We start from the raw sequence: 26,443 nt of genomic DNA on the forward strand, positions 1-26,443 counted from the left end.
GCTGGGAAAACTGGACAGCTACATGTAAAACAATGAAATTAGAACACTCCCTAACAGCATACACAAAAGTAACCTCAAAATGGATTAAAGACCTAAATGTAAAGCCAGATGCTATCAAACTCTTAGAGGAAAATATAGGCAGAACACGCTATGACATAAATCACAGCAAGATCCTTTTTGACACACCTCCTAGAGAAATGGAAATAAAAGCAGAAATAAACAAATGGGACTTAATGAAACTTAAAAACTTTGCACAGCAAAGGAAAACATAAAAAAGATGAAAAGACAACCCTCAGAATGGTAGAAAATATTTGCAGATGAAACAAATGACAAAGGATTAATCTCCAACATTTACAAGCAGCTCATGCAGCTTAATATCAAAAAAAACAAACAACCCAATCGAAAAACGGGCAGAAAATCTAAATAGACATTTCTCAAAAGAAGATATACAGACTGCCAACAGACACATGAAAGGATGCTCAACATCACTAATCATTAAAGAAAGGCAAATCAAAACTACAATGAAGGAGGAGCTTCAAGATGGCGGAAGAGTAAGACGTGGAGATCACCTTCCTCCCCACAAATACATCGGAAATACATCTACATGTGAAACAACTCCTACAGAACACCTACTGAACGCTGGCAGAAGACCTCAGACCTCCCAAAACGCAAGAAACTCCCTCACGTACCTGGGTACTGCAAAATAAAAAAGAAAATACAGAGACAAAAGAATAGGGAACAGACCTGCACCAGTGGGAGGGAACTGTGAAGGAGGAAAGGTTTCCACACACTAGGAAGCCCCTTTGCAGTCGGAGACTGTGGGTGGCGGAGGGGGAAACTTCGGAGCCACAGAGGAGAGCGCAGAAACAGGGGTGCGAAGGGCAAAGCGGAGAGATTCCCACACAGAGGATCGGTGCTGACCAGCACTCACCAGACAGAGAGGCTTGTCTGCTCTCTTGCTGGGACGGGTGGAGTCCTGGAGCTGAGGCTTGGGCATCCGAGTTCGGATCCCAGGGAGAGGACTGAGGTTGGCTGCGTGAACACAGCCTGAAGGGGGCTAGTGCGCTACAGCTAGCTGGGAGGGAGTCTGGGAAAATATCTGGAGCTGCCAAAGAGGCAAGAGACTTTTTCTTGCCTCTTTGTTTCCTGGTACACGAGGAGAGGGATTCAGAGTGCCACTTAAAGAGCTCCAGAGATGGGCGCGAGTCGCGGCTATCATCAAAGACCTCAAAGACGGGCATGAGATGCTAAGGCTGCTGCTGCAGCCACCAAGAAGTCTGTGTGCAAGCACAGGACAATACCCACACCTCCCCTCCCAGGAGCCTGTGCAGCCTGCCACTGCCAGTGTCAAATGATCTAGGGAAAATTTCCCCAGGTGAACACAAGGCATGCCTCGGGCTGTTGCAACGTCACGCTTGCCCCTCTGCCGCTGCAGGCTCACCCCACATCTGTACCCCTCCCTCCGCCCGACCTGAGCGAGCCAGAGCTCTCGAGTCAGCTGCTTCTTTAACCCCGTCCTGTCTGAGTGAAGAGCAGACGCACTCAGGTGACCTACACGCAGTGGCGGTTCCAAATCCAAAGCTGAAACTGGGAGCTGTGCAAACAATGAAGAGAAAGGGAAATCTCTCCCAGCCGCCTCAGGAGCAGTGGATTAAATGTCCACAATCAACTTGATGTACCCTGCATATGTGGAATTCCTGAATAGACAATGTATCATCCCAAATTGAGGAGGTGGACTTTGGGAGCAATGATATATACATATATAATTCCGTTTTTCTATTTTTGTGAGCATGTATGCGTATGCTTCTGTGTGTGATTTTGTCTGTATAGCTTTGCTTTTATCATTTTTCCTGGGGTTCTCTCTGTCCTTTTTTAAATTTATTACTTAAATAATATTTTTCTAAGTAATTATATTTTATTTTAATAACTATATTTTATTGCATTTTATTTTACCTTCTTCTTCTTTCTTTCTATTTTTCCTCCCTTTAATTCTGAGCCGTGTGGAGGACAGGCTCTTGGTGCTCCAGTCAGGCATCAGCGCTGTGCCACTGAGGTGGGACAGCCAAGCTCGGGACATTGGTCCACAAGAGACCTACCAACTCCATGTAATATGAAACAGTGAAAATCTCCCAGAGATCTCCATCTCAACGCCAAGACTCAGCTCCATTCAACGGCCAGCAAGCTACAGTGCTGGACACCCAATGCCAAACAAGTAACAAGACAGGAACACAGCCCCATCCACTAGCACAAAGGCTGCCTAAAATCATAGAAAGGCCACAGAACCCCCAAAACACACCACCAGACGTGGACCTGTACACCAGAAGAACAAGATCCAGTGTCATGCACCAGAACACAGGCACTAGTCCCCTCCACCAGGAAGCCTACACAACTCACTCAACCAACCTCAGCCACTGGGGACAGACACCAAAGGCAACGGGAGCTACGACCCTGCAGCCTGTGATAAGGAGACCCCAAACACAGTAAGTTAAGCAAAATGAGAAGACAGAGAAACACACAGCAGATGAGGGAGCAAGGCAAAAAGCCACCAGACCTATCAAATGAACAGGAAATAGGCAGTCTACCTGAAAAAGAATTCATAACCATGATATTAAAGATGATCCAAAATCTTGGAAACTGAATGGAGAAAATAAAACAAACTTTTTACAAGAACCTAGAAAAACTATACAGCAAACAAACAGTGATGAACAACAGAATAAATGAAATTAAAAATTCTCTAGAAGGGATCAATAGCAGAATAACGGAGGCAGAAGAACGGATAAGTGACCTGGAAGATGAAAGAGTGGAAATAACTACTGCAGAGCAGAATAAAGGGAAAAAAATGAAACGAATTGAGGACACTTTCAGACACTTCTAGGACAACATTAAACGCACCAACATCCGAATTATAGGGGTCCCAGAAGAAAAAGAGGAAAAGAAAGGGACTGAGAAATTATAGTTGAAAATTCCCTAATATGGAAAAGCAAATAGCTAATCAAGTGCAGGAATCACAGAGAGTCCCATACAGGTTAAGTCCCAGGAGAAACACGCCAAGACACATATTAATCGAACTATCAAAAATTAAATACAAAGAACAAATATTAAAAGCAGCAAGGGAAACACAACAAATCACACATAAGGGAACCTCCATAAGGTTAACAGCTGACCTTTCAGCAGAAACTCTGCAAGCCAGAAGGGAGTGGCAGGAAATATTTAAAGTGATGAAGGAGAAAAACCTACAAGCAAGATTACTCTACCCAGCAGGGATCTCATTCAGATTTGATGGAAAAGTTAAAACCTTTACAGATAAGCAAAAGCTAAGAGAATTCAGCACCACCAAACCAGCTTTACAACCAATGCTAAAGGAACTTCTCTACGCAGGAAACACAAGAGAAGGAAAAGACCCAAAGCAATTAAGAAAATGGTAATAGGAACATACATATTGATAATTACATTAAATGTAAATGGATTAAATGCTCCAACCAAAAGGCATAGATTGGCGGAATGGATACAAAAACAAGCCCCGTATATATGCTGCCTACAAGAGACCCACTTCATACCTAGGGACACATACAGACTGAAAGTGAGGGGATGGAAAAAGATAGCCCATGCAAATGGAAATCAAAAGCAAGCTGGAGTAGCAATTCTCATATCAGACAAAATACACTTTGAAACAAAGACTATTACAAGAGACAAACAAGGACACTACATAATGCTCAAGAGATCAATCCAAGAAGAAGATATAACAATTGTAAGTACTTATGCACCCAACATAGGAGAACCGCACTACATAAGGCAAATACTAACAGCCATAAAAGGGGAAATCTACAGTTTCACAGTCATAGTAGGGGACTTTAACACCCCACTTTCAACAATGGACAGATGATCCAAAATGAAAATAAATGAGGAAACACAAGCTTTAAATGATACGTTAAACGAGATGGACTTAAATAATATTTATAGGACATTCCATCCAAAAACAACAGAATACACATTCTTCTCAAGTGCTCATGGAACATCCTCCAGGATAGACCATATCGTGGGTCACAAACCAAGCCATGGTCAATTTAAGAAAATTGAAATCATATCAAGTATCTTTTTTGACAACAATGCTATGAGACTAGATATCAATTACAGGAAAAAATCTGTAAGAAATACAAACACATGGAGGCCGAACAGCACACTACTTAATAACCAAGAGATCACTGCAGAAATCAAAAATTACCTAGAAACAAATGACAATGTAAACACGAACACCCAAAACCTATGGGATGCAGCAAAAGCAGTTCTAAGAGGGAAGTTTATAACAATATTATCCTACCTTAAGAAACAAGAAACGTCTCAAATAAACAACCTAAACTTACAACTAATGCAATTAGAGAAAGAAGAACAAAAACCCCGCCAAGTTAGCAGAAGGAAAGAAGTCATAAAAATCACATCACAAATAAATGGCAAAGAAATGAAGAACACGACAGCAAAGATCAATAAAACCAAAAGCTGCTTCTTTGAAAAAGAAAATGGTCAGAAGAACCAGGGGAAAGACGGGAATAAAGATGAAGACCTACTCGAGAATCGACTTAAGGATACAGGGAGGGGGAAGGGTAAGCTGGGACAAAGTGAGAGAGTGGCATGGACATATATACACTACCAAACATAAAAAACATAGCTAGTGGGAAGGAGCCGCATAGCACAGGGAGATGAGCTCGGTGCTTTGTGAACACCTAGAGGGGTGGGATAGAGAGGGTGGGAGGGAGGGAGATTCACGAGGGTAGAGATATGGGGACATATGTATATGTATAACTGATTCACTTTGTGCTATAGCAGAAACAGAGACACCATTGTAAAGCAATTATACTCTAATAAAGATGTTAAAACACAAAGACAACTAAAAGCTGGTTCTTTGATAAGATAAACCAAATTGATAAACCATTAGCCAGACGCATCAAAGAAAAAGAGAGAAGACTCAAATCAATAGAATTAGAAATGAAACAGAAGAAGTAACAACTGACACTGCAGAAATACAAAGGATCATGAGAGATTACTACAAGCAACTATATGCCAAGAAAATGAACCGCCTGGAAGAAATGGAGAAATTCTTAGAAATGCACAACCTTCCGAGACTGAACCAGGAAGAAATAGAAAATATTAAAAAAAACAATCACTAGCACTGAAATTGAAACTGTGATTACCATTCTTCCAACAGACAAAAGCCCAGGACCAGATGGCTTCACAGGCGAATTCTATCAAACATTTAGAGAAGAGCTATCACCTATCCTTCTCAAACTCTTCCAAAATACAGCAGAGTGGGAACACTCCCAAACTCATTCTGCGAGGCCACCATCACTGTGATACCAAAACCAGACAAAGGTGTCACAAAGAAAGAAAACTATAGGCCAATATCACTGATGAACATAGATGCACAAATCCTCAACAAAATACTAACAAACAGAACCCTACAGCGCATTAAAAGGATCATACACTATGATCAAGTGGGGTTTATCCCAGGAATGCAAGACTTCTTCAATATATGCAAATCAATCAACCTGATACACCACATTAAAGAATTGAAGGAGAAAAACCATATGGTCATCTCAATAGACGCAAAGAAAGCTTTCGACAAAATTCAACACTCATTTTTCATAAAAACCCTCCAGAAAGTAGGCATAGAGGGAACTTTCCTCAACATAATACAGGCCATATATGACAAACCCACAGCAAACATTGTCCTCAATGGTGACAAAATGAAACCGTTTCCACTAAGATCAGGAACAAGACAAGGTTGCCCACTCTCACCACTATTATTCAACATAGTTTTGGAAGTTTTAGCCACAATGATCAGAGAAGAAAAAAAATAAAAGGAATCCAAATTGGAAAAGAACAAGTAACGCTGTCACTGCTTGCAGAAGACATGATACTATACATAGAGAATCCTAAAGATGCTACCAGAAAACTACTACAGCTAATCAATGAATTTGTTAAAGTAGGAGGATACAAAATTAATGTACAGAAATGTCTTGCACTCCTATACACTAATCATGAAAAATCTGAAAGTGAAATAAAGAAAACACTCCCATTTACCATTGCAACCAAAAGAATAAACTATCTAGGAATAAACCTACCTAAGGAGAAAAAAGCCCCATATGCAGAAAATGATGACACTGATGAAAGAAATTAAAGATGATACAAATAGATGGAGAGATATACCATGTTCTTGGATTGGAAGAATCAACACTGTTAAAATGACTGTACTACCCAAAACAATCTACTGATTCAATGCAATCCCTATAAAACTACCACTGGCACTTTTCACAGAACTAGAACAGTAATTTCACAGTTTTTATGCAAACCAAAAGATCCCGAAATAGCCAAAGCAACCTGGAGAAAGCATAACGGAGCTGGAGGAATCAGGCTCCCTGACTTCAGACGATATTACAAAGCTTCATTAATGATGACAGTATGGTACTGGCACAGAAACAGAAATATAGATCAATGGAACAGGATAGAAAGCCCAGAGGTAAACCCACACACATATCATAAACTCATCATTGATAACGGAGGCAAGGATATACAATGGAGAAAAGACAGCCTCTTCAATAAGTGGTGCTGGGAAAACTGGACAGCTACATGTAAAACAATGAAATTAGAACACTCCCTAACAGCATACACAAAAGTAACCTCAAAATGGATTAAAGACCTAAATGTAAAGCCAGATGCTATCAAACTCTTAGAGGAAAATATAGGCAGAACACGCTATGACATAAATCACAGCAAGATCCTTTTTGACACACCTCCTAGAGAAATGGAAATAAAAGCAGAAATAAACAAATGGGACTTAATGAAACTTAAAAACTTTGCACAGCAAAGGAAAACATAAAAAAGATGAAAAGACAACCCTCAGAATGGTAGAAAATATTTGCAGATGAAACAAATGACAAAGGATTAATCTCCAACATTTACAAGCAGCTCATGCAGCTTAATATCAAAAAAAACAAACAACCCAATCGAAAAACGGGCAGAAAATCTAAATAGACATTTCTCAAAAGAAGATATACAGACTGCCAACAGACACATGAAAGGATGCTCAACATCACTAATCATTAAAGAAAGGCAAATCAAAAGTACAATGAAGGAGGAGCTTCAAGATGGCGGAAGAGTAAGACGTGGAGATCACCTTCCTCCCCACAAATACATCGGAAATACATCTACATGTGAAACAACTCCTACAGAACACCTACTGAACGCTGGCAGAAGACCTCAGACCTCCCAAAACGCAAGAAACTCCCTCACGTACCTGGGTACTGCAAAATAAAAAAGAAAATACAGAGACAAAAGAATAGGGAACAGACCTGCACCAGTGGGAGGGAACTGTGAAGGAGGAAAGGTTTCCACACACTAGGAAGCCCCTTTGCAGTCGGAGACTGTGGGTGGCGGAGGGGGAAACTTCGGAGCCACAGAGGAGAGCGCAGAAACAGGGGTGCGAAGGGCAAAGCGGAGAGATTCCCACACAGAGGATCGGTGCTGACCAGCACTCACCAGACAGAGAGGCTTGTCTGCTCTCTTGCTGGGACGGGTGGAGTCCTGGAGCTGAGGCTTGGGCATCCGAGTTCGGATCCCAGGGAGAGGACTGAGGTTGGCTGCGTGAACACAGCCTGAAGGGGGCTAGTGCGCTACAGCTAGCTGGGAGGGAGTCTGGGAAAATATCTGGAGCTGCCAAAGAGGCAAGAGACTTTTTCTTGCCTCTTTGTTTCCTGGTACACGAGGAGAGGGATTCAGAGTGCCACTTAAAGAGCTCCAGAGATGGGCGCGAGTCGCGGCTATCATCAAAGACCTCAAAGACGGGCATGAGATGCTAAGGCTGCTGCTGCAGCCACCAAGAAGTCTGTGTGCAAGCACAGGACAATACCCACACCTCCCCTCCCAGGAGCCTGTGCAGCCTGCCACTGCCAGTGTCAAATGATCTAGGGAAAATTTCCCCAGGTGAACACAAGGCATGCCTCGGGCTGTTGCAACGTCACGCTTGCCCCTCTGCCGCTGCAGGCTCACCCCACATCTGTACCCCTCCCTCCGCCCGACCTGAGCGAGCCAGAGCTCTCGAGTCAGCTGCTTCTTTAACCCCGTCCTGTCTGAGTGAAGAGCAGACGCACTCAGGTGACCTACACGCAGTGGCGGTTCCAAATCCAAAGCTGAAACTGGGAGCTGTGCAAACAATGAAGAGAAAGGGAAATCTCTCCCAGCCGCCTCAGGAGCAGTGGATTAAATGTCCACAATCAACTTGATGTACCCTGCATATGTGGAATTCCTGAATAGACAATGTATCATCCCAAATTGAGGAGGTGGACTTTGGGAGCAATGATATATACATATATAATTCTGTTTTTCTATTTTTGTGAGCATGTATGCGTATGCTTCTGTGTGTGATTTTGTCTGTATAGCTTTGCTTTTATCATTTTTCCTGGGGTTCTCTCTGTCCTTTTTTAAATTTATTACTTAAATAATATTTTTCTAAGTAATTATATTTTATTTTAATAACTATATTTTATTGCATTTTATTTTACCTTCTTCTTCTTTCTTTCTATTTTTCCTCCCTTTAATTCTGAGCCGTGTGGAGGACAGGCTCTTGGTGCTCCAGTCAGGCATCAGCGCTGTGCCACTGAGGTGGGACAGCCAAGCTCAGGACATTGGTCCACAAGAGACCTACCAACTCCATGTAATATGAAACAGTGAAAATCTCCCAGAGATCTCCATCTCAACGCCAAGACTCAGCTCCATTCAACGGCCAGCAAGCTACAGTGCTGGACACCCAATGCCAAACAAGTAACAAGACAGGAACACAGCCCCATCCACTAGCACAAAGGCTGCCTAAAATCATAGAAAGGCCACAGAACCCCCAAAACACACCACCAGACGTGGACCTGTACACCAGAAGAACAAGATCCAGTGTCATGCACCAGAACACAGGCACTAGTCCCCTCCACCAGGAAGCCTACACAACTCACTCAACCAACCTCAGCCACTGGGGACAGACACCAAAGGCAACGGGAGCTACGACCCTGCAGCCTGTGATAAGGAGACCCCAAACACAGTAAGTTAAGCAAAATGAGAAGACAGAGAAACACACAGCAGATGAGGGAGCAAGGCAAAAAGCCACCAGACCTATCAAATGAACAGGAAATAGGCAGTCTACCTGAAAAAGAATTCATAACCATGATATTAAAGATGATCCAAAATCTTGGAAACTGAATGGAGAAAATAAAACAAACTTTTTACAAGAACCTAGAAAAACTATACAGCAAACAAACAGTGATGAACAACAGAATAAATGAAATTAAAAATTCTCTAGAAGGGATCAATAGCAGAATAACGGAGGCAGAAGAACGGATAAGTGACCTGGAAGATGAAAGAGTGGAAATAACTACTGCAGAGCAGAATAAAGGGAAAAAAATGAAACGAATTGAGGACACTTTCAGACACTTCTAGGACAACATTAAACGCACCAACATCCGAATTATAGGGGTCCCAGAAGAAAAAGAGGAAAAGAAAGGGACTGAGAAATTATAGTTGAAAATTCCCTAATATGGAAAAGCAAATAGCTAATCAAGTGCAGGAATCACAGAGAGTCCCATACAGGTTAAGTCCCAGGAGAAACACGCCAAGACACATATTAATCGAACTATCAAAAATTAAATACAAAGAACAAATATTAAAAGCAGCAAGGGAAACACAACAAATCACACATAAGGGAACCTCCATAAGGTTAACAGCTGACCTTTCAGCAGAAACTCTGCAAGCCAGAAGGGAGTGGCAGGAAATATTTAAAGTGATGAAGGAGAAAAACCTACAAGCAAGATTACTCTACCCAGCAGGGATCTCATTCAGATTTGATGGAAAAGTTAAAACCTTTACAGATAAGCAAAAGCTAAGAGAATTCAGCACCACCAAACCAGCTTTACAACCAATGCTAAAGGAACTTCTCTACGCAGGAAACACAAGAGAAGGAAAAGACCCAAAGCAATTAAGAAAATGGTAATAGGAACATACATATTGATAATTACATTAAATGTAAATGGATTAAATGCTCCAACCAAAAGGCATAGATTGGCGGAATGGATACAAAAACAAGCCCCGTATATATGCTGCCTACAAGAGACCCACTTCATACCTAGGGACACATACAGACTGAAAGTGAGGGGATGGAAAAAGATAGCCCATGCAAATGGAAATCAAAAGCAAGCTGGAGTAGCAATTCTCATATCAGACAAAATACACTTTGAAACAAAGACTATTACAAGAGACAAACAAGGACACTACATAATGCTCAAGAGATCAATCCAAGAAGAAGATATAACAATTGTAAGTACTTATGCACCCAACATAGGAGAAGCGCACTACATAAGGCAAATACTAACAGCCATAAAAGGGGAAATCGACAGTATCACAGTCATAGTAGGGGACTTTAACACCCCACTTTCAACAATGGACAGATGATCCAAAATGAAAATAAATGAGGAAACACAAGCTTTAAATGATACGTTAAACGAGATGGACTTAAATAATATTTATAGGACATTCCATCCAAAAACAACAGAATACACATTCTTCTCAAGTGCTCATGGAACATCCTCCAGGATAGACCATATCGTGGGTCACAAACCAAGCCATGGTAAATTTAAGAAAATTGAAATCATATCAAGTATCTTTTCTGAAAACAACGCTATGAGACTAGATATCAATTACAGGAAAAAATCTGTAAGAAATACAAACACATGGAGGCCGAACAGCACACTACTTAATAACCAAGAGATCACTGCAGAAATCAAAAATTACCTAGAAACAAATGACAATGTAAACACGAACACCCAAAACCTAGGGGATGCAGCAAAAGCAGTTCTAAGACGGAAGTTTATAACAATATTATCCTACCTTAAGAAATAAGAAACGTCTCAAATAAACAACCTAAACTTACAACTAATGCAATTAGAGAAAGAAGAACAAAAACCCCGCCAAGTTAGCAGAAGGAAAGAAGTCATAAAAATCACATCACAAATAAATGGCAAAGAAATGAAGAACACGACAGCAAAGATCAATAAAACCAAAAGCTGCTTCTTTGAAAAAGAAAATGGTCAGAAGAACCAGGGGAAAGACGGGAATAAAGATGAAGACCTACTCGAGAATCGACTTAAGGATACAGGGAGGGGGAAGGGTAAGCTGGGACAAAGAGAGAGAGTGGCATGGACATATATACACTACCAAACATAAAAAACATAGCTAGTGGGAAGGAGCCGCATAGCACAGGGAGATAAGCTCGGTGCTTTGTGAACACCTAGAGGGGAGGGATAGAGAGGGTGGGAGGGAGGGAGATTCACGAGGGTAGAGATATGGGGACATATGTATATGTATAACTGACTCACTTTGTGCTATAGCAGAAACAGAGACACCATTGTAAAGCAATTATACTCTAATAAAGATGTTAAAACACAAAGACAACTAAAAGCTGGTTCTTTGATAAGATAAACCAAATTGATAAACCATTAGCCAGACGCATCAAAGAAAAAGAGAGAAGACTCAAATCAATAGAATTAGAAATGAAACAGAAGAAGTAACAACTGACACTGCAGAAATACAAAGGATCATGAGAGATTACTACAAGCAACTATATGCCAAGAAAATGAACCGCCTGGAAGAAATGGAGAAATTCTTAGAAATGCACAACCTTCCGAGACTGAACCAGGAAGAAATAGAAAATATTAAAAAAAACAATCACTAGCACTGAAATTGAAACTGTGATTACCATTCTTCCAACAGACAAAAGCCCAGGACCAGATGGCTTCACAGGCGAATTCTATCAAACATTTAGAGAAGAGCTATCACCTATCCTTCTCAAACTCTTCCAAAATACAGCAGAGTGGGAACACTCCCAAACTCATTCTGCGAGGCCACCATCACTGTGATACCAAAACCAGACAAAGGTGTCACAAAGAAAGAAAACTATAGGCCAATATCACTGATGAACATAGATGCACAAATCCTCAACAAAATACTAACAAACAGAACCCTACAGCGCATTAAAAGGATCATACACTATGATCAAGTGGGGTTTATCCCAGGAATGCAAGACTTCTTCAATATATGCAAATCAATCAACCTGATACACCACATTAAAGAATTGAAGGAGAAAAACCATATGGTCATCTCAATAGACGCAAAGAAAGCTTTCGACAAAATTCAACACTCATTTTTCATAAAAACCCTCCAGAAAGTAGGCATAGAGGGAACTTTCCTCAACATAATACAGGCCATATATGACAAACCCACAGCAAACATTGTCCTCAATGGTGACAAAATGAAACCGTTTCCACTAAGATCAGGAACAAGACAAGGTTGCCCACTCTCACCACTATTATTCAACATAGTTTTGGAAGTTTTAGCCACAATGATCAGAGAAGAAAAAAAATAAAAGGAATCCAAATTGGAAAAGAACAAGTAACGCTGTCACTGCTTGCAGAAGACATGATACTATACATAGAGAATCCTAAAGATGCTACCAGAAAACTACTACAGCTAATCAATGAATTTGTTAAAGTAGGAGGATACAAAATTAATGTACAGAAATGTCTTGCATTCCTATACACTAATCATGAAAAATCTGAAAGTGAAATAAAGAAAACACTCCCATTTACCATTGCAACCAAAAGAATAAACTATCTAGGAATAAACCTACCTAAGGAGAAAAAAGCCCCATATGCAGAAAATGATGACACTGATGAAAGAAATTAAAGATGATACAAATAGATGGAGAGATATACCATGTTCTTGGATTGGAAGAATCAACACTGTTAAAATGACTGTACTACCCAAAACAATCTACTGATTCAATGCAATCCCTATAAAACTACCACTGGCACTTTTCACAGAACTAGAACAGTAATTTCACAGTTTTTATGCAAACCAAAAGATCCCGAAATAGCCAAAGCAACCTGGAGAAAGCATAACGGAGCTGGAGGAATCAGGCTCCCTGACTTCAGACGATATTACAAAGCTTCATTAATGATGACAGTATGGTACTGGCACAGAAACAGAAATATAGATCAATGGAACAGGATAGAAAGCCCAGAGGTAAACCCACACACATATCATAAACTCATCATTGATAACGGAGGCAAGGATATACAATGGAGAAAAGACAGCCTCTTCAATAAGTGGTGCTGGGAAAACTGGACAGCTACATGTAAAACAATGAAATTAGAACACTCCCTAACAGCATACACAAAAGTAACCTCAAAATGGATTAAAGACCTAAATGTAAAGCCAGATGCTATCAAACTCTTAGAGGAAAATATAGGCAGAACACGCTATGACATAAATCACAGCAAGATCCTTTTTGACACACCTCCTAGAGAAATGGAAATAAAAGCAGAAATAAACAAATGGGACTTAATGAAACTTAAAAACTTTGCACAGCAAAGGAAAACATAAAAAAGATGAAAAGACAACCCTCAGAATGGTAGAAAATATTTGCAGATGAAACAAATGACAAAGGATTAATCTCCAACATTTACAAGCAGCTCATGCAGCTTAATATCAAAAAAAACAAACAACCCAATCGAAAAACGGGCAGAAAATCTAAATAGACATTTCTCAAAAGAAGATATACAGACTGCCAACAGACACATGAAAGGATGCTCAACATCACTAATCATTAAAGAAAGGCAAATCAAAACTACAATGAAGGAGGAGCTTCAAGATGGCGGAAGAGTAAGACGTGGAGATCACCTTCCTCCCCACAAATACATCGGAAATACATCTACATGTGAAACAACTCCTACAGAACACCTACTGAACGCTGGCAGAAGACCTCAGACCTCCCAAAACGCAAGAAACTCCCTCACGTACCTGGGTACTGCAAAATAAAAAAGAAAATACAGAGACAAAAGAATAGGGAACAGACCTGCACCAGTGGGAGGGAACTGTGAAGGAGGAAAGGTTTCCACACACTAGGAAGCCCCTTTGCAGTCGGAGACTGTGGGTGGCGGAGGGGGAAACTTCGGAGCCACAGAGGAGAGCGCAGAAACAGGGGTGCGAAGGGCAAAGCGGAGAGATTCCCACACAGAGGATCGGTGCTGACCAGCACTCACCAGACAGAGAGGCTTGTCTGCTCTCTTGCTGGGACGGGTGGAGTCCTGGAGCTGAGGCTTGGGCATCCGAGTTCGGATCCCAGGGAGAGGACTGAGGTTGGCTGCGTGAACACAGCCTGAAGGGGGCTAGTGCGCTACAGCTAGCTGGGAGGGAGTCTGGGAAAATATCTGGAGCTGCCAAAGAGGCAAGAGACTTTTTCTTGCCTCTTTGTTTCCTGGTACACGAGGAGAGGGATTCAGAGTGCCACTTAAAGAGCTCCAGAGATGGGCGCGAGTCGCGGCTATCATCAAAGACCTCAAAGACGGGCATGAGATGCTAAGGCTGCTGCTGCAGCCACCAAGAAGTCTGTGTGCAAGCACAGGACAATACCCACACCTCCCCTCCCAGGAGCCTGTGCAGCCTGCCACTGCCAGTGTCAAATGATCTAGGGAAAATTTCCCCAGGTGAACACAAGGCATGCCTCGGGCTGTTGCAACGTCACGCTTGCCCCTCTGCCGCTGCAGGCTCACCCCACATCTGTACCCCTCCCTCCGCCCGACCTGAGCGAGCCAGAGCTCTCGAGTCAGCTGCTTCTTTAACCCCGTCCTGTCTGAGTGAAGAGCAGACGCACTCAGGTGACCTACACGCAGTGGCGGTTCCAAATCCAAAGCTGAAACTGGGAGCTGTGCAAACAATGAAGAGAAAGGGAAATCTCTCCCAGCCGCCTCAGGAGCAGTGGATTAAATGTCCACAATCAACTTGATGTACCCTGCATATGTGGAATTCCTGAATAGACAATGTATCATCCCAAATTGAGGAGGTGGACTTTGGGAGCAATGATATATACATATATAATTCTGTTTTTCTATTTTTGTGAGCATGTATGCGTATGCTTCTGTGTGTGATTTTGTCTGTATAGCTTTGCTTTTATCATTTTTCCTGGGGTTCTCTCTGTCCTTTTTTAAATTTATTACTTAAATAATATTTTTCTAAGTAATTATATTTTATTTTAATAACTATATTTTATTGCATTTTATTTTACCTTCTTCTTCTTTCTTTCTATTTTTCCTCCCTTTAATTCTGAGCCGTGTGGAGGACAGGCTCTTGGTGCTCCAGTCAGGCATCAGCGCTGTGCCACTGAGGTGGGACAGCCAAGCTCAGGACATTGGTCCACAAGAGACCTACCAACTCCATGTAATATGAAACAGTGAAAATCTCCCAGAGATCTCCATCTCAACGCCAAGACTCAGCTCCATTCAACGGCCAGCAAGCTACAGTGCTGGACACCCAATGCCAAACAAGTAACAAGACAGGAACACAGCCCCATCCACTAGCACAAAGGCTGCCTAAAATCATAGAAAGGCCACAGAACCCCCAAAACACACCACCAGACGTGGACCTGTACACCAGAAGAACAAGATCCAGTGTCATGCACCAGAACACAGGCACTAGTCCCCTCCACCAGGAAGCCTACACAACTCACTCAACCAACCTCAGCCACTGGGGACAGACACCAAAGGCAACGGGAGCTACGACCCTGCAGCCTGTGATAAGGAGACCCCAAACACAGTAAGTTAAGCAAAATGAGAAGACAGAGAAACACACAGCAGATGAGGGAGCAAGGCAAAAAGCCACCAGACCTATCAAATGAACAGGAAATAGGCAGTCTACCTGAAAAAGAATTCATAACCATGATATTAAAGATGATCCAAAATCTTGGAAACTGAATGGAGAAAATAAAACAAACTTTTTACAAGAACCTAGAAAAACTATACAGCAAACAAACAGTGATGAACAACAGAATAAATGAAATTAAAAATTCTCTAGAAGGGATCAATAGCAGAATAACGGAGGCAGAAGAACGGATAAGTGACCTGGAAGATGAAAGAGTGGAAATAACTACTGCAGAGCAGAATAAAGGGAAAAAAATGAAACGAATTGAGGACACTTTCAGACACTTCTAGGACAACATTAAACGCACCAACATCCGAATTATAGGGGTCCCAGAAGAAAAAGAGGAAAAGAAAGGGACTGAGAAATTATAGTTGAAAATTCCCTAATATGGAAAAGCAAATAGCTAATCAAGTGCAGGAATCACAGAGAGTCCCATACAGGTTAAGTCCCAGGAGAAACACGCCAAGACACATATTAATCGAACTATCAAAAATTAAATACAAAGAACAAATATTAAAAGCAGCAAGGGAAACACAACAAATCACACATAAGGGAACCTCCATAAGGTTAACAGCTGACCTTTCAGCAGAAACTCTGCAAGCCAGAAGGGAGTGGCAGGAAATATTTAAAGTGATGAAGGAGAAAAACCTACAAGCAAGATTACTCTACCCAGCAGGGATCTCATTCAGATTTGATGGAAAAGTTAAAACCTTTACAGATAAGCAAAAGCTAAGAGAATTCAGCACCACCAAACCAGCTTTACAACCAATGCTAAAGGAACTTCTCTACGCAGGAAACACAAGAGAAGGAAAAGACCCAAAGCAATTAAGAAAATGGTAATAGGAACATACATATTGATAATTACATTAAATGTAAATGGATTAAATGCTCCAACCAAAAGGCATAGATTGGCGGAATGGATACAAAAACAAGCCCCGTATATATGCTGCCTACAAGAGACCCACTTCATACCTAGGGACACATACAGACTGAAAGTGAGGGGATGGAAAAAGATAGCCCATGCAAATGGAAATCAAAAGCAAGCTGGAGTAGCAATTCTCATATCAGACAAAATACACTTTGAAACAAAGACTATTACAAGAGACAAACAAGGACACTACATAATGCTCAAGAGATCAATCCAAGAAGAAGATATAACAATTGTAAGTACTTATGCACCCAACATAGGAGAAGCGCACTACATAAGGCAAATACTAACAGCCATAAAAGGGGAAATCGACAGTATCACAGTCATAGTAGGGGACTTTAACACCCCACTTTCAACAATGGACAGATGATCCAAAATGAAAATAAATGAGGAAACACAAGCTTTAAATGATACGTTAAACGAGATGGACTTAAATAATATTTATAGGACATTCCATCCAAAAACAACAGAATACACATTCTTCTCAAGTGCTCATGGAACATCCTCCAGGATAGACCATATCGTGGGTCACAAACCAAGCCATGGTAAATTTAAGAAAATTGAAATCATATCAAGTATCTTTTCTGAAAACAACGCTATGAGACTAGATATCAATTACAGGAAAAAATCTGTAAGAAATACAAACACATGGAGGCCGAACAGCACACTACTTAATAACCAAGAGATCACTGCAGAAATCAAAAATTACCTAGAAACAAATGACAATGTAAACACGAACACCCAAAACCTAGGGGATGCAGCAAAAGCAGTTCTAAGACGGAAGTTTATAACAATATTATCCTACCTTAAGAAATAAGAAACGTCTCAAATAAACAACCTAAACTTACAACTAATGCAATTAGAGAAAGAAGAACAAAAACCCCGCCAAGTTAGCAGAAGGAAAGAAGTCATAAAAATCACATCACAAATAAATGGCAAAGAAATGAAGAACACGACAGCAAAGATCAATAAAACCAAAAGCTGCTTCTTTGAAAAAGAAAATGGTCAGAAGAACCAGGGGAAAGACGGGAATAAAGATGAAGACCTACTCGAGAATCGACTTAAGGATACAGGGAGGGGGAAGGGTAAGCTGGGACAAAGAGAGAGAGTGGCATGGACATATATACACTACCAAACATAAAAAACATAGCTAGTGGGAAGGAGCCGCATAGCACAGGGAGATGAGCTCGGTGCTTTGTGAACACCTAGAGGGGAGGGATAGAGAGGGTGGGAGGGAGGGAGAGTCACGAGGGTAGAGATATGGGGACATATGTATATGTATAACTGACTCACTTTGTGCTATAGCAGAAACAGAGACACCATTGTAAAGCAATTATACTCTAATAAAGATGTTAAAACACAAAGACAACTAAAAGCTGGTTCTTTGATAAGATAAACCAAATTGATAAACCATTAGCCAGACGCATCAAAGAAAAAGAGAGAAGACTCAAATCAATAGAATTAGAAATGAAACAGAAGAAGTAACAACTGACACTGCAGAAATACAAAGGATCATGAGAGATTACTACAAGCAACTATATGCCAAGAAAATGAACCGCCTGGAAGAAATGGAGAAATTCTTAGAAATGCACAACCTTCCAAGACTGAACCAGGAAGAAATAGAAAATATTAAAAAAAACAATCACTAGCACTGAAATTGAAACTGTGATTACCATTCTTCCAACAGACAAAAGCCCAGGACCAGATGGCTTCACAGGCGAATTCTATCAAACATTTAGAGAAGAGCTATCACCTATCCTTCTCAAACTCTTCCAAAATACAGCAGAGTGGGAACACTCCCAAACTCATTCTGCGAGGCCACCATCACTGTGATACCAAAACCAGACAAAGGTGTCACAAAGAAAGAAAACTATAGGCCAATATCACTGATGAACATAGATGCACAAATCCTCAACAAAATACTAACAAACAGAACCCTACAGCGCATTAAAAGGATCATACACTATGATCAAGTGGGGTTTATCCCAGGAATGCAAGACTTCTTCAATATATGCAAATCAATCAACCTGATACACCACATTAAAGAATTGAAGGAGAAAAACCATATGGTCATCTCAATAGATGCAAAGAAAGCTTTCGACAAAATTCAACACTCATTTTTCATAAAAACCCTCCAGAAAGTAGGCATAGAGGGAACTTTCCTCAACATAATACAGGCCATATATGACAAACCCACAGCAAACATTGTCCTCAATGGTGACAAAATGAAACCGTTTCCACTAAGATCAGGAACAAGACAAGGTTGCCCACTCTCACCACTATTATTCAACATAGTTTTGGAAGTTTTAGCCACAATGATCAGAGAAGAAAAAAAATAAAAGGAATCCAAATTGGAAAAGAACAAGTAACGCTGTCACTGCTTGCAGAAGACATGATACTATACATAGAGAATCCTAAAGATGCTACCAGAAAACTACTACAGCTAATCAATGAATTTGTTAAAGTAGGAGGATACAAAATTAATGTACAGAAATGTCTTGCATTCCTATACACTAATCATGAAAAATCTGAAAGTGAAATAAAGAAAACACTCCCATTTACCATTGCAACCAAAAGAATAAACTATCTAGGAATAAACCTACCTAAGGAGAAAAAAGCCCCATATGCAGAAAATGATGACACTGATGAAAGAAATTAAAGATGATACAAATAGATGGAGAGATATACCATGTTCTTGGATTGGAAGAATCAACACTGTTAAAATGACTGTACTACCCAAAACAATCTACTGATTCAATGCAATCCCTATAAAACTACCACTGGCACTTTTCACAGAACTAGAACAGTAATTTCACAGTTTTTATGCAAACCAAAAGATCCCGAAATAGCCAAAGCAACCTGGAGAAAGCATAACGGAGCTGGAGGAATCAGGCTCCCTGACTTCAGACGATATTACAAAGCTTCATTAATGATGACAGTATGGTACTGGCACAGAAACAGAAATATAGATCAATGGAACAGGATAGAAAGCCCAGAGGTAAACCCACACACATATCATAAACTCATCATTGATAACGGAGGCAAGGATATACAATGGAGAAAAGACAGCCTCTTCAATAAGTGGTGCTGGGAAAACTGGACAGCTACATGTAAAACAATGAAATTAGAACACTCCCTAACAGCATACACAAAAGTAACCTCAAAATGGATTAAAGACCTAAATGTAAAGCCAGATGCTATCAAACTCTTAGAGGAAAATATAGGCAGAACACGCTATGACATAAATCACAGCAAGATCCTTTTTGACACACCTCCTAGAGAAATGGAAATAAAAGCAGAAATAAACAAATGGGACTTAATGAAACTTAAAAACTTTGCACAGCAAAGGAAAACATAAAAAAGATGAAAAGACAACCCTCAGAATGGTAGAAAATATTTGCAGATGAAACAAATGACAAAGGATTAATCTCCAACATTTACAAGCAGCTCATGCAGCTTAATATCAAAAAAAACAAACAACCCAATCGAAAAACGGGCAGAAAATCTAAATAGACATTTCTCAAAAGAAGATATACAGACTGCCAACAGACACATGAAAGGATGCTCAACATCACTAATCATTAAAGAAAGGCAAATCAAAACTACAATGAAGGAGGAGCTTCAAGATGGCGGAAGAGTAAGACGTGGAGATCACCTTCCTCCCCACAAATACATCGGAAATACATCTACATGTGAAACAACTCCTACAGAACACCTACTGAACGCTGGCAGAAGACCTCAGACCTCCCAAAATGCAAGAAACTCCCTCACGTACCTGGGTACTGCAAAATAAAAAAGAAAATACAGAGACAAAAGAATAGGGAACAGACCTGCACCAGTGGGAGGGAACTGTGAAGGAGGAAAGGTTTCCACACACTAGGAAGCCCCTTTGCAGTCGGAGACTGTGGGTGGCGGAGGGGGAAACTTCGGAGCCACAGAGGAGAGCGCAGAAACAGGGGTGCGAAGGGCAAAGCGGAGAGATTCCCACACAGAGGATCGGTGCTGACCAGCACTCACCAGACAGAGAGGCTTGTCTGCTCTCTTGCTGGGACGGGTGGAGTCCTGGAGCTGAGGCTTGGGCATCCGACTTCGGATCCCAGGGAGAGGACTGAGGTTGGCTGCGTGAACACAGCCTGAAGGGGGCTAGTGCGCTACAGCTAGCTGGGAGGGAGTCTGGGAAAATATCTGGAGCTGCCAAAGAGGCAAGAGACTTTTTCTTGCCTCTTTGTTTCCTGGTACACGAGGAGAGGGATTCAGAGTGCCACTTAAAGAGCTCCAGAGATGGGCGCGAGTCGCGGCTATCATCAAAGACCTCAAAGACGGGCATGAGATGCTAAGGCTGCTGCTGCAGCCACCAAGAAGTCTGTGTGCAAGCACAGGACAATACCCACACCTCCCCTCCCAGGAGCCTGTGCAGCCTGCCACTGCCAGTGTCAAATGATCTAGGGAAAATTTCCCCAGGTGAACACAAGGCATGCCTCGGGCTGTTGCAACGTCACGCTTGCCCCTCTGCCGCTGCAGGCTCACCCCACATCTGTACCCCTCCCTCCGCCCGACCTGAGCGAGCCAGAGCTCTCGAGTCAGCTGCTTCTTTAACCCCGTCCTGTCTGAGTGAAGAGCAGACGCACTCAGGTGACCTACACGCAGTGGCGGTTCCAAATCCAAAGCTGAAACTGGGAGCTGTGCAAACAATGAAGAGAAAGGGAAATCTCTCCCAGCCGCCTCAGGAGCAGTGGATTAAATGTCCACAATCAACTTGATGTACCCTGCATATGTGGAATTCCTGAATAGACAATGTATCATCCCAAATTGAGGAGGTGGACTTTGGGAGCAATGATATATACATATATAATTCTGTTTTTCTATTTTTGTGAGCATGTATGCGTATGCTTCTGTGTGTGATTTTGTCTGTATAGCTTTGCTTTTATCATTTTTCCTGGGGTTCTCTCTGTCCTTTTTTAAATTTATTACTTAAATAATATTTTTCTAAGTAATTATATTTTATTTTAATAACTATATTTTATTGCATTTTATTTTACCTTCTTCTTCTTTCTTTCTATTTTTCCTCCCTTTAATTCTGAGCCGTGTGGAGGACAGGCTCTTGGTGCTCCAGTCAGGCATCAGCGCTGTGCCACTGAGGTGGGACAGCCAAGCTCAGGACATTGGTCCACAAGAGACCTACCAACTCCATGTAATATGAAACAGTGAAAATCTCCCAGAGATCTCCATCTCAACGCCAAGACTCAGCTCCATTCAACGGCCAGCAAGCTACAGTGCTGGACACCCAATGCCAAACAAGTAACAAGACAGGAACACAGCCCCATCCACTAGCACAAAGGCTGCCTAAAATCATAGAAAGGCCACAGAACCCCCAAAACACACCACCAGACGTGGACCTGTACACCAGAAGAACAAGATCCAGTGTCATGCACCAGAACACAGGCACTAGTCCCCTCCACCAGGAAGCCTACACAACTCACTCAACCAACCTCAGCCACTGGGGACAGACACCAAAGGCAACGGGAGCTACGACCCTGCAGCCTGTGATAAGGAGACCCCAAACACAGTAAGTTAAGCAAAATGAGAAGACAGAGAAACACACAGCAGATGAGGGAGCAAGGCAAAAAGCCACCAGACCTATCAAATGAACAGGAAATAGGCAGTCTACCTGAAAAAGAATTCATAACCATGATATTAAAGATGATCCAAAATCTTGGAAACTGAATGGAGAAAATAAAACAAACTTTTTACAAGAACCTAGAAAAACTATACAGCAAACAAACAGTGATGAACAACAGAATAAATGAAATTAAAAATTCTCTAGAAGGGATCAATAGCAGAATAACGGAGGCAGAAGAACGGATAAGTGACCTGGAAGATGAAAGAGTGGAAATAACTACTGCAGAGCAGAATAAAGGGAAAAAAATGAAACGAATTGAGGACACTTTCAGACACTTCTAGGACAACATTAAACGCACCAACATCCGAATTATAGGGGTCCCAGAAGAAAAAGAGGAAAAGAAAGGGACTGAGAAATTATAGTTGAAAATTCCCTAATATGGAAAAGCAAATAGCTAATCAAGTGCAGGAATCACAGAGAGTCCCATACAGGTTAAGTCCCAGGAGAAACACGCCAAGACACATATTAATTGAACTATCAAAAATTAAATACAAAGAACAAATATTAAAAGCAGCAAGGGAAACACAACAAATCACACATAAGGGAACCTCCATAAGGTTAACAGCTGACCTTTCAGCAGAAACTCTGCAAGCCAGAAGGGAGTGGCAGGAAATATTTAAAGTGATGAAGGAGAAAAACCTACAAGCAAGATTACTCTACCCAGCAGGGATCTCATTCAGATTTGATGGAAAAGTTAAAACCTTTACAGATAAGCAAAAGCTAAGAGAATTCAGCACCACCAAACCAGCTTTACAACAAATGCTAAAGGAACTTCTCTACGCAGGAAACACAAGAGAAGGAAAAGACCCAAAGCAATTAAGAAAATGGTAATAGGAACATACATATTGATAATTACATTAAATGTAAATGGATTAAATGCTCCAACCAAAAGGCATAGATTGGCGGAATGGATACAAAAACAAGCCCCGTATATATGCTGCCTACAAGAGACCCACTTCATACCTAGGGACACATACAGACTGAAAGTGAGGGGATGGAAAAAGATAGCCCATGCAAATGGAAATCAAAAGCAAGCTGGAGTAGCAATTCTCATATCAGACAAAATACACTTTGAAACAAAGACTATTACAAGAGACAAACAAGGACACTACATAATGCTCAAGAGATCAATCCAAGAAGAAGATATAACAATTGTAAGTACTTATGCACCCAACATAGGAGAAGCGCACTACATAAGGCAAATACTAACAGCCATAAAAGGGGAAATCGACAGTATCACAGTCATAGTAGGGGACTTTAACACCCCACTTTCAACAATGGACAGATGATCCAAAATGAAAATAAATGAGGAAACACAAGCTTTAAATGATACGTTAAACGAGATGGACTTAAATAATATTTATAGGACATTCCATCCAAAAACAACAGAATACACATTCTTCTCAAGTGCTCATGGAACATCCTCCAGGATAGACCATATCGTGGGTCACAAACCAAGCCATGGTAAATTTAAGAAAATTGAAATCATATCAAGTATCTTTTCTGAAAACAACGCTATGAGACTAGATATCAATTACAGGAAAAAATCTGTAAGAAATACAAACACATGGAGGCCGAACAGCACACTACTTAATAACCAAGAGATCACTGCAGAAATCAAAAATTACCTAGAAACAAATGACAATGTAAACACGAACACCCAAAACCTAGGGGATGCAGCAAAAGCAGTTCTAAGACGGAAGTTTATAACAATATTATCCTACCTTAAGAAATAAGAAACGTCTCAAATAAACAACCTAAACTTACAACTAATGCAATTAGAGAAAGAAGAACAAAAACCCCGCCAAGTTAGCAGAAGGAAAGAAGTCATAAAAATCACATCACAAATAAATGGCAAAGAAATGAAGAACACGACAGCAAAGATCAATAAAACCAAAAGCTGCTTCTTTGAAAAAGAAAATGGTCAGAAGAACCAGGGGAAAGACGGGAATAAAGATGAAGACCTACTCGAGAATCGACTTAAGGATACAGGGAGGGGGAAGGGTAAGCTGGGACAAAGAGAGAGAGTGGCATGGACATATATACACTACCAAACATAAAAAACATAGCTAGTGGGAAGGAGCCGCATAGCACAGGGAGATGAGCTCGGTGCTTTGTGAACACCTAGAGGGGAGGGATAGAGAGGGTGGGAGGGAGGGAGATTCACGAGGGTAGAGATATGGGGACATATGTATATGTATAACTGATTCACTTTGTGCTATAGCAGAAACAGAGACACCATTGTAAAGCAATTATACTCTAATAAAGATGTTAAAACACAAAGACAACTAAAAGCTGGTTCTTTGATAAGATAAACCAAATTGATAAACCATTAGCCAGACGCATCAAAGAAAAAGAGAGAAGACTCAAATCAATAGAATTAGAAATGAAACAGAAGAAGTAACAACTGACACTGCAGAAATACAAAGGATCAAGAGAGATTACTACAAGCAACTATATGCCAAGAAAATGAACCGCCTGGAAGAAATGGAGAAATTCTTAGAAATGCACAACCTTCCGAGACTGAACCAGGAAGAAATAGAAAATATTAAAAAAAACAATCACTAGCACTGAAATTGAAACTGTGATTACCATTCTTCCAACAGACAAAAGCCCAGGACCAGATGGCTTCACAGGCGAATTCTATCAAACATTTAGAGAAGAGCTATCACCTATCCTTCTCAAACTCTTCCAAAATACAGCAGAGTGGGAACACTCCCAAACTCATTCTGCGAGGCCACCATCACTGTGATACCAAAACCAGACAAAGGTGTCACAAAGAAAGAAAACTATAGGCCAATATCACTGATGAACATAGATGCACAAATCCTCAACAAAATACTAACAAACAGCACCCTACAGCGCATTAAAAGGATCATACACTATGATCAAGTGGGGTTTATCCCAGGAATGCAAGACTTCTTCAATATATGCAAATCAATCAACCTGATACACCACATTAAAGAATTGAAGGAGAAAAACCATATGGTCATCTCAATAGACGCAAAGAAAGCTTTTGACAAAATTCAACACTCATTTTTCATAAAAACCCTCCAGAAAGTAGGCATAGAGGGAACTTTCCTCAACATAATACAGGCCATATATGACAAACCCACAGCAAACATTGTCCTCAATGGTGACAAAATGAAACCATTTCCACTAAGAACAGGAACAAGACAAGGTTGCCCACTCTCACCACTATTATTCGACATAGTTTTGGAAGTTTTAGCCACAGTGATCAGAGAAGAAAAAAATAAAAGGAATCCAAATTGCAAAAGAACAAGTAATGCTGTCACTGCTTGCAGCAGGCATGATACTATACATAGAGAATCCTAAAGATGCTACCAGAAAACTGCTAGAGCTAATCAATGAATTTGTTAAAGTAGGAGGATACAAAATTAATGCGCAGAAATGTCTTGCATTCCTATACATTAATCATGAAAAATCTGAAAGTGAAATAAAGAAAACACTCCCATTTACCATTGCAACCAAAAGAATAAACTATCTAGGAATAAACCTACCTAAGGAGAAAAAAGCCCCATATGCAGAAAATGATGACACTGATGAAAGAAATTAAAGATGATACAAATAGATGGAGAGATATACCATGTTCTTGGATTGGAAGAATCAACACTGTTAAAATGACTGTACTACCCAAAACAATCTACTGATTCAATGCAATCCCTATAAAACTACCACTGGCACTTTTCACAGAACTAGAACAGTAATTTCACAGTTTTTATGCAAACCAAAAGATCCCGAAATAGCCAAAGCAACCTGGAGAAAGCATAACGGAGCTGGAGGAATCAGGCTCCCTGACTTCAGACGATATTACAAAGCTTCATTAATGATGACAGTATGGTACTGGCACAGAAACAGAAATACAGATCAATGGAACAGGATAGAAAGCCCAGAGGTAAACCCACACACATATCATAAACTCATCATTGATAACGGAGGCAAGGATATACAATGGAGAAAAGACAGCCTCTTCAATAAGTGGTGCTGGGAAAACTGGACAGCTACATGTAAAACAATGAAATTAGAACACT

This window comes from Balaenoptera physalus (genome assembly GCF_965194825.1).
Source record: "Balaenoptera physalus genome assembly, chromosome: X".
Taxonomy (NCBI): Eukaryota; Metazoa; Chordata; class Mammalia; order Artiodactyla; family Balaenopteridae; genus Balaenoptera; species Balaenoptera physalus.